The sequence below is a fragment of the Acromyrmex echinatior genome, chromosome 15 (genome assembly GCF_024713525.1).
Source record: "Acromyrmex echinatior isolate Ae372 chromosome 15, ASM2471352v2, whole genome shotgun sequence".
NCBI classification, from domain to species: Eukaryota; Metazoa; Arthropoda; class Insecta; order Hymenoptera; family Formicidae; genus Acromyrmex; species Acromyrmex echinatior.
Genome location: NC_141866.1, coordinates 1875001 through 1891284, shown reverse-complemented (window position 1 = coordinate 1891284; position 16284 = coordinate 1875001). Strand labels below are relative to the sequence as shown.

Here is a 16284-nt window from a genome sequence, read left to right as displayed (position 1 = left end):
GTATATCGAGACAGGATTTTCCGTGTCGAGGACGTTATTGACATAAGGTGCGATATAACGGCACCACGACATGGCCGCCGTACATTTTGTCCTGCTCCCGTAACCGGCGAGTGTTCAGCGTGTCGTGGGAGCACTTCGTTGGATTTTTTATACGGTCCAACCGCCAAGCCCTGCATTATAGAGGCCCTGCGGGCGTTTCACTGGGAATTATATTAAGGAAAAGACAGAGAGAGATGTTATCCCAAGGGAAGAGCTTCGTAGCGAGGCAAGACTTCCTGGAACGTGAACGCAAAGTCTTCTGGTGCTTCCATCGTTGATTCATCGAACTTTGCGAAAATTATGCCCGTGCATGTATTGAGGAAGATATTAACCTTCTTATGTTGCATTTCCCTCCGATGTCTTCATATAATGACAACACGCTCACATTAATCAACTCGCCTTTCTTTTTTAACGTTGAATGTCATACAGCTTCTTTAGCTGTTCGCTTTTCCTTTTATCTATAAATTTGAATTTCAAGTTGAATTATTCTTTATTTTTCATGAAGAAAATTAAACGTTAAAGAAAACGCGCGTAGAAAAAGAATAATTGGAAAAAACGTTTCAGACAATCAAAAGAACACAAAAGAGAGTATATATTTCAGGTTTATCGACTTTCTTTCATTCTAAAATTAATTTAGAAAATAATTTTTTTTTATTTTATTATTTTTATATCCGAGATTGTATGTGAAAGTTTCAGCAATGTTCTGAAATAAGCTTTACAATTAATAAGAAAGATTTATTTTTTACTCACAGTTTTAAAGTTTTAGTTCAAAAATTATTTACGTGAATATTTGAAAAGCTCATTATGTTAATATTTAATTCTATGGAATTATTTTTGATAAATACGAATAAATGTCAAATTGTCTAAGGAATTTGTAGATAAATGAAAGTACAGAGAATTGAAGACATTCTCTATTGAAAGGAAAAAAGTCAGAGGACAATCTGGTTTACGAACGTCCGATTTCGCATCCCGAAACGAATGGCGATAATATTTTTCAGGGCAACGAAGTACCAGGAGCACATGGTGCCGCGTATACGTAACCGTGTACAGTACACACATTCAGGGCAGAGATGTTACCAAGCTGAGGAGAGAAAGGTAAGAGAAAGGGGTAGGTAACATACTCGATGCAATGTGAGAGAGACATGTCGGAACAGGAGTGCAAGCGAGACGAATTGACGCGAGAATTCTCGAGGAGAAGCGAAGGGGGTATCCGAGGGAAACGCGGTTTTCGGGGTGGCGGGAGACGGGACTAAGGGTAGCGAGGCAGGGTCACGTACCGTGGAAGTAACTTGGCCGGCAAAGCCTTCGGGGCTATCAAACTTTCGGCTTGATACATCGAGCTCTAGCCACTTCGCCTACCAACCCCACGTTACATTCGTCCCTCTATGTGTGTCCGATCCTCCGTCCTTCACCTCTCATTCGCTCTTTTTTTTCCGGATAGAAACTGATCAGGCACCATTGTAATTCGTAGGTAGCACGATACGGACTCTGTTTGTAGTGGGCGTTAATATGGCAGGTATGGGTGTAGCCGAAGGGCCCAAGGCTGATCTCGTTTATCTCCTCGTATCTCATCCCTCAAAATGATCAAGGAATGTACGGACGAAGAGTTCCGCATCGTTTTATTGGCGGGCGTTTATTGGACATCGGAAGAACGCGAATCGTTGCGTCGAGATAACACATCGATGGGACGTGAACGTGCCTGTCGGCAGATGAAAGGTTCATCTGGGAGATTGATCGACGTGGATTTCGATACTTTGAGAAAATTTCGCGCAGAAAACGATGAAATGCAGCACTGTGCGACGTGTGACGTTTGATGGTCGTGTATGTACAGAATGCGATCAGACCAAGTAACATTAATTTACGATATAAATAAAAAATTCAATTCTTTATGAAAAGATTTTAATAAATGCATGTTTAGTATTTCTTAAAAATATTGTTTTGGTTAAAAATCTTTAATGTAAGTATTATAATTTTTTGAATGTCTCACATAACATAAATAAATTTATTATATATGTATATGTATATATTTTATTGTATACATATACAATAAAATAATTTTAATATGACAAACGCATTGATTTTTCAGATAATAAATTGATGTATATATAAATATTTGATATGAAATTTCGTAGATTTTTAAGAAGACTACTTTGTTATACAATTACACGCCGTATAAATAAGTAATATTTTATACATTTCATCTTTTTATTCTAATATAGAATATTTTTATACATAAATTTAAATATAAAATGTAATATAATATTACATTTGCGCAAAATATTTGCGGGAAACATATTACAAGCTGAAACGCCTAAAATTCGCAATGTATAAAGCTCGCTTGTAGAGTGTATAGATCATCAACAGGCGGGGCTGATGTCATTCGTATCTCCTTAATGTTTCGACTACTCTGTTATACTTACACGTAGAAAAATATGTATGCATTTTTTATTTTAAATGATTTGAAGTGTTCAAAATACTCTAAAATAACAAGAAACGATATCTAAGAACATTTAATTTTTTTAATGCGTCAATACATTAAGGGATTATAATTTATTAAATTAATTAGAGTCTTGATATTTTCATTTTTGTATTTATATATGTACTGTTAAAACTTTTTATTACATCATACTTTAGTTATACGTACCATGTTATTATATTATACAAATGCGAATGGAGAAGATAAAAGTAATTACTTCATTCAGATACGATACAACGAAAAAATAATGTATCTTTCGAGAAATTTACAAAGTAGAAAAGGAAGGATGAGATCAGACATGGCCAGTTGTTAGATATAAGTGGATGCGGCATTCAAGATAAAATACGAGCTTCGCAGTTAGCAATGAGGGTTGGAGTCGTGAGGGCCGGGCTATTAGATTATGGGTGGTCGAACAACAAGATTGCGGACGAAGGGGAAGAGGTCCATTAGTCTCGCCAACCATATCTTGCATCATGTAACTGGGTTAACAATTCGACGATCTCGTTTATTGCAATCGGCTATCTTATCCGAAAATACTGAGCAATGGAATTGGCACTGTAGAGGTTTATGATCAGAGTTTAATAGATTAATTAAGACGTAAAAATTCTTTCAACAAAAAGGAGATATCTCCTTTAAAAATTTTTCTATTTTTCTCTTTTCTCTTAAAGACCTAATAACATATTTTGAACAATTCTAATTATTCGTTATACATTTTACATTTTATGCATATTATGTAGTATTCCTCTGTTTGATATATTGAAACTGTAAGTTTTGTATAATTTCTTTTTCTAATTATTATTGGTTACAATATAATATTGCTATAACAATAGCGCATATATATATATACGTATGTACATAGTCGAAACTTAATATTTAATAAGAATTAAAAATATTTATTTCTTACTGCTTACTATCGAGATAAAATAGTGTTTTGTAATTTATAAAATTTAACGTAAAATAACTTATACAAAATTGTCCTACATAGGTTATTTTATGCCAGATTTTGTAAGCTGGAGTATACAGAAAATTCTGTTTTATAAAGTCATGGACGAAATTACATTTGTGTTTGTATTGCAAGATACCTACTGTGCGCGATTCGATTTTCATTCGCAAACAATTGATATACGACACAAATAAAGGATAACGACCTGGCTTGCGGCATCGCTGCGGGTTACATCACTTCGGTTGGTTGTTTGTCTTTCGGTTGTACATCAAGGTAGTATCGCTGGCTGTTTATGGAAGCGCAAAACACGAACGCACATTCTTTTTATATTACAAAGCGAAAGTATTATTGGAAACGTACTCCTCGTGTACGAATGTACGTGGCGTCTTTTAAAGAAACGACCGGAAAACCGACCGAGGTAGTATCTTGGTTTCTGTCCACGTCAAATATCCTCAAGCGAATTCCCTCCCGACTCGAGTGATTCGAACGCGCCGGTAACGTGGAGTTGCAGGCCGATTTCGCTCGACATAGATGCGCGAGTGAGAAAAGAAAATATCAGGTATCAAATAACTGCATACTAGGTGCGCTCATGCCTGACAGAATTAAATTCCGGCGAGATACTTGAGAGCGCGTCGACTTCCTGAGAAAGAGCGTCGCACGTAGGATAGGTAGGATAAGGTCTTGCGAATTTCACCCCAATGCGGCACAACGAGCCGGACAGCTGTTTCTTCACACTAGCCGTCTGCGAATTTGTGGCATTTCCCCATGATCTCCAGGATCTCCCTACCCATTTGCTCTGCGATCGATCCGAGCGACAATTTAAAAAATGGTGGAGCATTGAGATTTTTCGTAATACTCGTATTTGCTTATAAAAATTACGAATATGAATAGAAACATAGAATAATTCGATATTAGTAATAACAATAACTAATAAATTAGATAAAAGAGTTTAAAATATTTATTTACTCTTATCGTTCTCTTACTTCAAAATGATACAACTAAAAAAATTGTGATTTTCGATTCATTTTATCATAAATGAGTTAGTAAAGTTTACTCTATCAATCATCAAAAGTAAACTAACTTAACGTCATAGTCCGTCCGTTCAATAGCACTTTATGTCATTCTTCAGGAGGGTTTTCAAAGAGATCAAATACCTTCAATCAAAATAACACATTTTAAGTTGCATCGTTTTTGTAAATAAAAAGAAGAATCTTTTACAGAGAATATTTAGAGTTAAGTCATTATTAGAATTATTATATTAACTACTTACATAAAATTATGAACATTTTAAGAGATAGTAAAGCTTACCAGTTACAAGTAACGATTGATTTCGCGGTTCGCGCAGAGAATACCATTGTGTGACCCTTTTAGATCTTTACTCGACCATTCCCTATATCCTGTACGAGCGGCAGTTCTTTAGTTTCAGGGTATCCGGATCGGCTGAAGTGCCTCGAATTAAGCGGATCCGGCTCACCACCGAAAGATACTCTTTTCCCTCTTCCTCTCAGGAAGGAAGACATTTAAGGGTTTTACCTCTTTGCCAGGCACTCGCAATAATTTTCTTACAGTCCGCTAGCCCGTCCGGTTCCTGCGTTCTTGGCGGGGATATACTCCGAAAATTTTCCAGCAATTCCACTGACTGCCGTTAGATACGCTCACGATTTCGCCAAGACAGAGACAAATGTAATCGTTGCACGCCTGCACACAGAGTAGCTGCTTGCAATTTTAGTTATTTCTTTTCTTGCTTTATTTATTTTTCCTTTTTTTTTTAAATGTGTATGTGAAAATGATCTCCTGCTCTGTTAATCCCAATTTATACTTTATTAATTTACAGAATGACATATATAAAATAACGAAGCCAATTGAATGCTGAAATTGCGATAATTTATACACGAAAAAAATATTAAAATAAATAAAAATTTTATCATTTAGCAAATTTATAGCTGTAATATATATAGTTTTCTATGTTAAAGTAACAAAGTTATGCAGCTTAATAAAATTAGTAATTATAAGTAATCATATTTGTTGCAATAGCACAGTAAATTTGTTAATACAGAAAAATTAACTTTTTACAAAAATCAATCAATACCTATACATCCAAATTTTTAACAAAAAATGATTATTAAAATACTTCTACTATATTGTAATAAGGAAAACTTGCTATTAACAATTTTCATTGTAGCAAAGAATCAACTGAATCACTGAACGTACTGATAATTATTTACAGACATAATTTCTTTGTTAAATCATCAAATCTTTTTAGTTATATATGTTGATCTTGCACAGTAGTTTTATTGAAGCATCCAATCTATTTTTTTCCGTGATGTAATGCTGTCACACATTTCGTCTAATTTATGACAGTAAATTATATTTAATTAAAAATGTATGCAAGTTAAACTGCACAATTGTTTGCGTAAGAGAAAAATTTAATTCATAAACATTAATAATTTGACGCTTTAGACATTACTTTATCAGGTGAACAATGACCCTTTGGATTTCAACGTTGCCTATACGAAAACATATGAAACATCGATCATATGAAACAATGTGCTGCCGGCATGTATGTTAACCGCGTTAATACCGCGCAAACAAGTTGTTTCTCCGCGTATACGCCGTTTGCGGAACAAAAGGGACTCTGCGATTCATGCAGAATATTCTGAACGGTATACAAGACCATATTACAGTGCCGCATGTACATCCGGACAGAATTGGCTCGCAACGCCAAGAACGTAGCTGGCGTACTTCGCCATAGCGTTAGAATGCATCGCTTCCACAGCGAGTGCGGTTCGCTGTTTCGTTACAGTTCGCTTGCAACGTCAGGTGAAGTATTCATCCTCCTTCGTGAGCTGCGTCACGTATCTTCCGCGAGAGGAGGGACCGCCGACCCTAATCCTCGAGAAGAAACGAAGCGAAAAAGGGGCTGGGCTACGTATCCTCGGAAGAGCGGAGCGACAATGCTTCGCTGTTTTTATAATGCCTATCCCCAGCTCGAGAACGTTTCTCAAAATAAATGCCTTCCTTTTCAGATCCACCCTTGGATAGCTTGTAGCAAACAATACCGCTTGAGAGATTAATTGCGAATGTTGAGAGGTTCTTAACAGTTTGCGTAAAACAGAACGTTCCAATTGTTTTTTTTATTGTCGAAAGCTTTAAATATAAACATCTAGCATAATTATATTGTGTGATAATTGTAAACAAAAGTTTAAACTTGAAAAATATGCAATGAACTTATGATAAAACTTCTCTTTTTTTTTGTGACATATTTGTTAAAGATATCCTTTTTTTTTTTAAAAAAAAAACCACATAAGTGTAATAATTGTTTTGATTTAACATGATGTTCTTTATTCCTCTCAATTATATTTTTTTGCAATATTCTATTCAAATTAAGTTCAAAATTTATTGAAATGTTTATATAATTTTATATCATTCTCGTATTTGAGTCGCATGTAACAAAATTGACATTAAAGTAAGAAACATAATGAACATCCTGAAGTCTCCATTACAATTTTGAAGCATGCTTCCGTATCTTCGGTGTGTCTCTGTGGTGTTATTGCTTCATAGAGCGATAGATTTCTAGCGTATCGCTTCGAAACAAATAGCCCCTTTGATCACGAAATCCGATACATCCTTCGTCGCTCCTGGATCGTATCGATGGACAGAGCTTAACGGAAACGAACGGGATGCGAGAAGAAAAAAAGAGGAATAAGGAAGTGTAGAGACAATAAAATGTCGTTTATGGATCTATCGAATGAAAAGTGCAGTGAATGCCTCCTTTATATTTCGCTTGGAATAGCTTCGTATCTGGACGTACGCTTAGATCCCCATAGAAAAAGGGCACATTATAATTTCTCATAAAATGTTTTACGATGACAAAACGTCGTGAACGTCTTCCTGCAACGACCATTGGAAGTTATAGTTTTAGGGACGATCTCAGCCGACTCATGCCACGCATGTGTAACACAGCTCACAAGTCATCCTTTCTCTTGTTCGCTGTATCGCGAGAATTATTTCCCTTTGTAATGAGTTGATTTCGTCCATGATAGCATTTACGGTATTTATCGAATGACGTATAAAGCAATGCGATAAGGGATTTATTAAATAATTGTTTATCAATTAAAGTTTATATATGATATACTTTTGTAATTTGCAAGAAATCAAAATAAAAAAAAAATAAAAATGATTTAACAGATTTTTTGAAGCTGAGATTATAAAATACTTAAAAATCTTTAATAGTATTTCTTTAATAATTTAAAAACGTTTTTTTTTATATTTGATTGAATATTAATTGTATTTATTATATTAAATTAAAAGCTATATAATTCAATCTTGTATAGTGCTTTCTATCTCATGAAAGTCTTATAGAATTATCATATAATATTGAATACTTACCTACGTTTCTTCTGAAGAGCATTGACATTTTCGATAGAAACTGTGGTGTCGCAATTTATTTGAGACATCGATGGTTTCGAGGGAACATGGACGCTACTGAAGACGAAGGTACGAAAGAAGTAGACGAAACGAATAGTCGTTCTTTGTTTTTTTTCTTTTTTCATTTTTTTCAACAGGAACGTACGTTTATTTTGCACTGAGCAGAAATACAAGCTATTCATGAAAGATGAGGTTACAGCGGCCGCAAGCCCCCCCCCCCCTCCCGCTCTTTTCCTCTCCACCCCCGTCCTTCCACCCTTCGCGCGCATTTACAAAGTCCCTTTCGCTTGCCATCGCACCGCAACGCCTTCCACTTCGAATGTCACCCTCCCTTAACCTTCCCTCTCCCCACGACCGACATCGCAAATCATCACCCCGAACTCGCACTTCGTCCCTCACCACCGTCTGAATGTAGAGCAAGATAATAATTATACATGTACATATAATTACATTTGTGCATTATCATAATTTAATATACATAGATGATATATATATTATATCTTAGAAAATAAATATATATATATATATATATATATTTATATATATATTTCAATATCGCGTTTACTCCATCTTCGTGTAATTCTCCTTAAAAAATAACGATATTTAGAGTATGCTACGGTGTAATATAAGAGCCATCAAGAGAGGAAAGAAAAGAATGAAGAGGAATAAAGTGCTGCGAGGCGGGCCTGAGCCGCTCATTTTCTTCTCTCTCATGCACCGCGCTTCATGTCATGCAGCCTCTCTCCCTTTCTCGCGCATACCTTCCCGGCTTTTAATTCATCCAATTTCTCATTCATTCGCGCTATTTCGCTCGTCCGCTTTCACCCTCGCGCACGTTTCTTCTCTCTATGTCGTTAACGTTCCTTCCATCCTTTCTTTCACCTTAACACACTCATTCGAGGACTGGCTCCTTTTGTCTCTTCACTTCCTCCGCTTGGATACAGCCATTTTCGTGCGATTTCGAGGCGAGCAGACGTCTTCAGTGACAATTCTTGCGCGTCGCGTTTTACAAGGCAAACGGATCGAAAGGTGGCGGATATCTTTGAGTCAAAGGGTAGCTAATGCATAATGGCATAAAGCGTTAATTAGCGTATATTAATTAGCAGACCTTGTGCACGATTATGACTCGTCGTGGATCAACGAGGGAGATGATTTCCTTAACTGAGATGACAGTACAGAAAGGTAACAAAGACTTTGTTGAAATTTAGCGATTTTATTTCCATATTTCCTGCTCTGCAACATCCTCTTCAACATTCAGTGCAAAACACCAAGTATTTCACGTTGGTAAATATCGCAGACAAATCATGCATAATCCTTTGCGCCTTTTAATCGCGTCTCAAGTTAAAAACAGATTAATCGCTCTATCAAGAATATGTTATTAGCGGATGGGCCGGCCCTGGCGCTAATTCGTGCCTAATAATAGGAAAGCTCGGGCTTGACTCGGGCAATTTCACATCCAATATCGAATCAGCCCTCACCCAAAGCAACCTGGGACGAGGCTGCACGTCGCGACGCGAATTAAACAGCCCGACCAGCGTAAAATCGAGTAAATTCACAATTTCCACGCTGAATCGAGCGCAATTCGATAACATTTCGTTTGGCGATCGCGTATGTCCCGGATGTGTTGACGATCACCGGTTCGTGCAAACGACGCGGGACATAAGCGCTCTTAAGGAGGACTCTTGAAAGCAAGCTCACTCAAGCACAAAAAAAATGAGAAATTTGTTTATTAATGAATTATTTACAAAGCGCGGCCGGCCCGGTCGCTCCGATAGCCGAAGAAGAAGCGTGCGCTTTTCGATAACGCAAAAATTTCTAGGCAGACAACAATTATAAATCGATGACGAAACATAGCGAATTCGCGCGAGCGAGGGATATCTCGGGTAACATTCATCGATCGATTTCTCAATTGAAACGTACAATTTTTACTTTTTCGAGGAGTTGTCGTGAGTACGCACAGAGTATTTCGAGGCGTGATTTCGCGCGCGCGAAAAAGAGGACGGTCTCTGAAAATAATAAAAATAAAATTTCCATCCCCGTCGCGCCGCGATAGAACGCCCGAAATCAGCGTCGCGTCTTGTCGAAAAATCCTCGTGCTCTCGTTAAACTCGCCCTCGTACAATACGCAACGATTGGTATTGATACTATTGATCGATATCGCTCACTCCGCGACGAACTTGATCGATCGTTCAGCGATTCGTGCACACATCGAATTAAAGATTCAATCGCAAATATAAAGAGGAGGAACGCTCATCGGCGACGTAGAGCGGTTCCCGTGCTACGTTTAATTATATAAAATATAATTAGTTAACCAATCAATCATAATATGTATATATAACATTACAAATGATCTACATGCTAAACATTTAAACTTAGACGGTATTCGCTGCTTTTGTACAATCGACAATAGAAAAAGAAAGAACAATACGGCGGTCATATAATAATAATATAATAACATTAATAATAATATTAAACTGTCGCATCATTAATATAAAGATAAAGATGTAATAAAGACTTTGTGTAGTAAATAATTTATATAAAAATTCTGGCAAACATTAAGAAATCGCACAAAGTTTGATTCTCGCGTCATTCAAATTTCTAACACACGTGGGCGCGCATACACACACACACACACACACACACACACACACACACACACACACACATACATATATACGCAAGCAATTACATACAATTGGTTGTTCTTCTTCGTTTTTGTACATCTTTTACGCCTCATACTCTCATTCGCACTTTCGCAGTTCGCATTTGCACATTCCTCTCTCTCGTCGCGTATAATTCTCTCGCTAGATAGTTTAGCAAACCTTCGCTAGCGCTTGCTAATCACTTCTTCGCGTCGCTTCCCTGTTCTCCGTCGACAAGTGCGAAAGCAACGTAACAAATCAAAGAAGAGGAAAGGAAAAAGCGACGTACGCAGGACGAGCTCGTTCGTATCCAAGAAATCTTTGAATGCAGTATACCTTTCAGTAGCGAGCAGAGTGGATAAGAATCACAAGTGGACAATTCCGGAGTGGATAAGAAGTAGACAATTCCGAGATTGAAGAAAAGCGAGAAATTCAAAAACGACTGAAAACACGAAGCAATTTAACGCCGCCAAGCGATTTTCGATCTTTACTCGCGCTGGCATTCTTGCAATACGTCCGCGTTCGCGTGGAATTGTTGCAAAGCGACTCGTCCTGCAGGCAGGAAGGAAATAAAAAAGTCAAGTCACTATGCATCGCGAAACTACTCGCCTCTCGGGCTCAAGTGGCACTACTCTCGAGTGCGCAAATGGTTGCCCAATATCTTTCCCCTTCGCATTTCTTATACGTGATCGAGAATCAATCGGTTCGATCATCCTGACTTTGAAGAATTTGTCGGAACAAGTTGCACGTCGCGTTTTCGTGCGCTTTTGCCCGTGAAAATTGGATAGAACCGTTCCCATAAATAGCAGTTAAAGTTACCTGGAATTCAACTAAGTCTTGGGTCCTATCCTCTCTCCAGAAAGAAACACAGAATTAAGTTAGTTAATTTCCACTTAATCCCAGAATCAGTTGAACTTCAATTAGCTTTAACAAATATTTATAGCCGCAGTCTGTGGAAAATTCGAAAATTCGGACGAGTTACGCTCGCGCAGATTTCCTTTTAAGCTCGTGTCCGTACTCTCGTCTCGCTGTACACTTCCGTTTCTTTTATACTCATGCCGATTATATATCCTTCCCGTCCAAATTGGCGAACCGTTTTTTTTTTAAACCGGCAAGTAGGCCTGCGCATAGCTCGGTAATTAGGCATGGCTCAGACGAGAGCGTTGTATTTCCATGGAAAATTGATCGTTTTTCTCGCCGTTTCTGTCTCACTCTTCCGTCCACGAGGCGTTCGCGTGTTCTACGCTGGGAGGACATCTACGATGGGGCCTGCGACGCATTCGTCTTTCTTCTCTCTCCCTTTCTCTTCCCATCTCATCCCCCTTTTATGTCTTCTTTTTCTAACTACCAGTCATAATCCTAACGGAATATTCTCTAATATATAATGTACATTTACATATATATATGTATATATTTATATATAATAGCCAATACAAATATCACATGTGATCACCTACTGCGCTCGTTATACGAGCTCGCTACACCTTGTACAAAACGTCGAGTCTTCGGAGTAAACCAGTACATCTCGACTGGGACACTTTCGCGATAAGGTGATTAGTCTCAACTTTCGATGAAGATGCCTTTCTCTTACGTTCTTTTTTTTTTTCTTATTTTCAATCTTTTTTTTTTTTTTTTACGTAATCTGTGTTTTGTCGTCGAGGACAAGTCAGGTTCCTAGAATCGTATACATTTCGCGTTCGTTCTCTCGTTTATCTCGCGCGTGATTATCGATTCTCCGTCGCTGATAACGTCCAATACTCGCTTCATAGCACGATGAGGGAGGGTCTCGCTTAAAAATTACTAAATTTAAAAAACATATACAATCACATCCCGAATAGTATATTCTAGAGTTTTGGTAGACAAGACTCGAGTTCCCGCACGTGTCGAAGCGTGTACGCGCGTGCATGGTATATTACGCTCATTTCTCACGCAATGCAATCGATACGAACGACTCGTGGCGCGAAGCGTGTTTACGCGGCGCCGTGTAATGCAGGATACGAGATATTTTCCGAGAGGGAAGTGTGGAAAGCGGCTGTAAAGTCGAGATCAAGTTTCGATGGACAGCCCCAAGAAATGCAGTGCAGAACCGTGCTTATTTTCAAGATGATCGATAAGCTGCCGACCTTTCGAAGATGACGATGGTCAGAGATTTGCATAGAGTAGATCGTGTGTAAAAAATTGATCGTTTACCGATATTGAATATACATGAATATAAATATTCTTAACAGCTTATTAGCGTAATCACTAATGATTCTTCTTTCGTTGTCACATTTCTTTTTATTCTGATAAACAAGTATGATATAAAAAAGGAGCGTAATGTCTGCAGACGGTCATCGTCCATCTTGGTGGAAACATCAAAAACATAACGACCATGATAACATAATATAAAAAGAGGAAACAGGAGAACAAAAGGAAAAAGAAAAAGAAACGACAGCTATGCGCGTTCTTCATTAGAATTATACAGTTCAGCGGCAAAAAAAGCTGCGACTACAAGGATATTAACTATCGCTTCGCATTTTGCACTCGTTCTCCTTTTACACTCCCTCTCTCTTTTTCTCGCTCGCATCTTTTCTTTGTTCTTGTTTTATTTCGTAATATAAAATACTCCCTTAAAGACTCTCTTTCCCACATCTCTCTTCACGTTCAAAATCACACATAATAAATCACATTGTCGTAATACGTTAATACGCGCAGTTGTATAAATAGAAATGTATACGCAACGAGATACAGAATTCTGGAAAAATGATTTTCGCTGATTTCCATTTGCCTCCGCAAATGGAAATTTTTCTCTTTCTTCCTCTTTCTCTCTGCATCTGACACTCCTTCAATAATCATCTTGCGTACTTTTCCGTTCACACTGTCTCTCGTTACATGTGTTACGTGCGCACGCACTCGTCTTACGTACATACACGAAAAAACGTCAATAATCATCGATAGTAAATCCCGGCTAAAACATAGAAATGCCGTCGCATGCCTGTATAAAATCCCTAAAAATACTATTCCCTAACATGGATTGTGTTGTTGGATGACATTAGTGACTGTGCGGTGACTGCTTGTTGGCTCGTTTTCTTTCCGTTCCGTTTTCCTCCTCGATGCTCGACACCTCGCCGTGAGAAAAGTTTCATCCCCGACTGAACGCGCCTATCCGTTGTCACTTTGACTGGGTTTTTTTTCTTTTAATTAATATATCACGTTAGTGATTCGATTCGAAATCAGGAAGACTCGATTTGCGACGAAGCGAGGAAGGATAACATGAGCGAGGTTCGAGAATCGAGCGTTAATCGAATTATCATTTTTATCTTTTTAGGCCCCGAGATAATCGTACGCCTATAAATACGCGTCTACTGAATAGTTGAGTTTTGTGAAATGTATGTTTCTTTCAGAGGAATACGTTTACACACCCTCTTTTACTTTTCTATATTCTTACTCGTCTTTCTTTAGTTTCTTATTGAGATTAAAACGCACAGGTATATATTCGGACTCTTTCTTAATTTTCCCGGATCTCGTGTTGCATCGTACGCTGTGTATCGTATGTCTGTACATGCGTTTGACGGCTAAAAATGTGAGTATGTACCGCAATTTAGAAAATGTCTCAGAATTGTAAATCGCACCTGTTACCGAGTATTTCAACGAGTGCGTTTTCTGTGTGAGTGTATATGTGTTTAGTATACGTGTATAAGTGCATCATGTACCATGAAAAGAGACACGGAGAAGGACGGACGCCTCTTAATACAATGCGCCCTTGATTTTGTTTATTTAACTCGTTGCACGTTTTTTACAAGTCTTTAAATATGCCAAAGGTCACTTTTTAAAAATATAAGTTATATCGTCTTTGTTTTTTCTCATTACTCTTTCGTTCTCGCGCATCTTGTCTTTCTTTCTTTCTTTCTCTTTCATTCTCTTTTTCTCTTATGTCTTATTTATGCACTTTCACTCTTGTTCATTCGCACATTGTCACTGGTGCTTCTGTAATTCACTTGTATCACTCTTTTTCTCTTTTTTTTTTCATTTTTTTAATTCAAACTTTTTTTTCTTTTATTCTTTCTCTCTCTCTCTCTCTCTCTCTCGTTTTCTTTCTTTCTTCCTCTCTCGCTGTTCTTTTTAAGTCTTTTGTCATAAAATCCTTGTATATTATTAATAGTACTCATATTTTTTCTTCATTATTTCTATTTAACTCTTTTCTCTAACGAGGAAGTTTCCTAAAAATAATATTAGTTCTATATCAGTTCGGTTATCAGTGTAGCATTTTGAATGTGCATTTGACAATACATGACGTTCGCAATCTAAATAAGAAAAAATCACTGATTCGAAATTGACCCAATGTTCTTTGGGTACAACAATGTTATAAAAAAATATATAATTAATTTAATAACTCCTGAATAAAATATTAAATTTTTTTTTGTGTAAAAATTACGCCAATCCATCCGTTAGTAAACAAATCATAAAGTGTGTTTTTTCAATCGAATTTATGATTTATATACTTTTCCGTATATCTAATTGGTAGTCGACGGTGCTATCAAGTTTGCCACGAGTTTCGTGTCGATGACGTCTAATATGATAGCTCGCGTATTTAATTTTTTAAATAAAAAAAATCCACATATTAATAGAAGGCGCGCGCTGCGTGATAATATTAACAAAAAAAGAGACATATATATAATAACATTTTTAAACAAAAAAAAACGTATAAAATTATCAAAAAATAAAATTGATAAAACAAAACTGCAGATGTCCTGAATTATGACAAATTGTTAATTAATTACTTTTTCCCGTAACTTTATAAATAGTAACATCAAATTCCTTTCACTCGTATCAGGGATAAGTGCTTCGAAATTACAGCTATCTAGCATTGCGTTTGTCAGTGCCCTGTTGCTGCGAGTATTTGTTATTTATTATTAACATTATTATTAAAAGAGGGCTTTTTATATTTCTCTTTTAATTCGCGTCCCATTTGCTACTCGCTCTGTTTGTGCCGAAATCTTTAGGAAAAGGGGGAAAGAGTATTTTTATTATACAAATTTCGCAATACTCGACCGATATAATTCGCTCGTTTCAATTTTTCTTTCTTCCTTTCATTCAAAACTTGTTCCTTTTGCGCAAAGATCTAGCACGAGCCGCGCCGCACTTCTTACGTTTGCCCTTTTTTATCATCCTCTCCCTCACATACGCACATACCCACTCATACACACATATACACATTCACATACATGTACACATTCTCGCATTTTTTTTCCTTTAAAATCGTGTAATTTACAATTACTATACAACATGACTGAAAATACCTTAGACCACGATAATACAATTATAATCGTACTGTTTTTTAATTTTTTTATTACCACTTAATTTTATGTATGCTTTTATTTTTTTATTCCTCCAGTATTCATCTCGTTTTTCTTGTACGCGAGTATCTTAAAACATTTATGTTCACTTATCGTACCTCGTACAACGATACTGCTTCTCCTAAGGTTCTTTAGAGTTTTCTTAGATACTTACATCTCTACCTATTTATAACGATTTCTACCTATATATATATATATAATACTCTCTATCTGTCTCAAGCACTCTTGGACGCATACGCTCTATTCTCATTCGTTGACCTATAATATTCATCTGTCTATCTAAATACCTATCTAACGATTTAGCTATCCATCTATCTAAACGTCTAGCTACTTTTTTATTCAAAGTATCCGAGCTTTTCTCTTGTCGTTATTTAATTGCTCGCGCCTCTACTTCCGATCTCGTTCGCTTAGCAATATATA

At 36.9% G+C, this 16284-nt stretch overlaps 1 protein-coding gene across 7 annotated transcripts in view; it reads right to left on the bottom strand.

Annotated features, from left to right (window-relative positions):
- Window positions 1-9079: 9079 nt before the first annotated feature.
- LOC105151150 (Krueppel-like factor 6) overlaps window positions 9080-16284 on the bottom strand; it is a 337682-nt gene continuing 330477 nt past the window's right edge. For all 7 annotated transcript variants that reach the window (XM_087413856.1, XM_087413854.1, XM_087413858.1 and 4 more), the window contains one exon: window positions 9080-16284. This exon is cut by the window's right edge and continues 3396 nt beyond it. The gene's annotated coding sequence lies outside the window, so the exon portion shown is untranslated.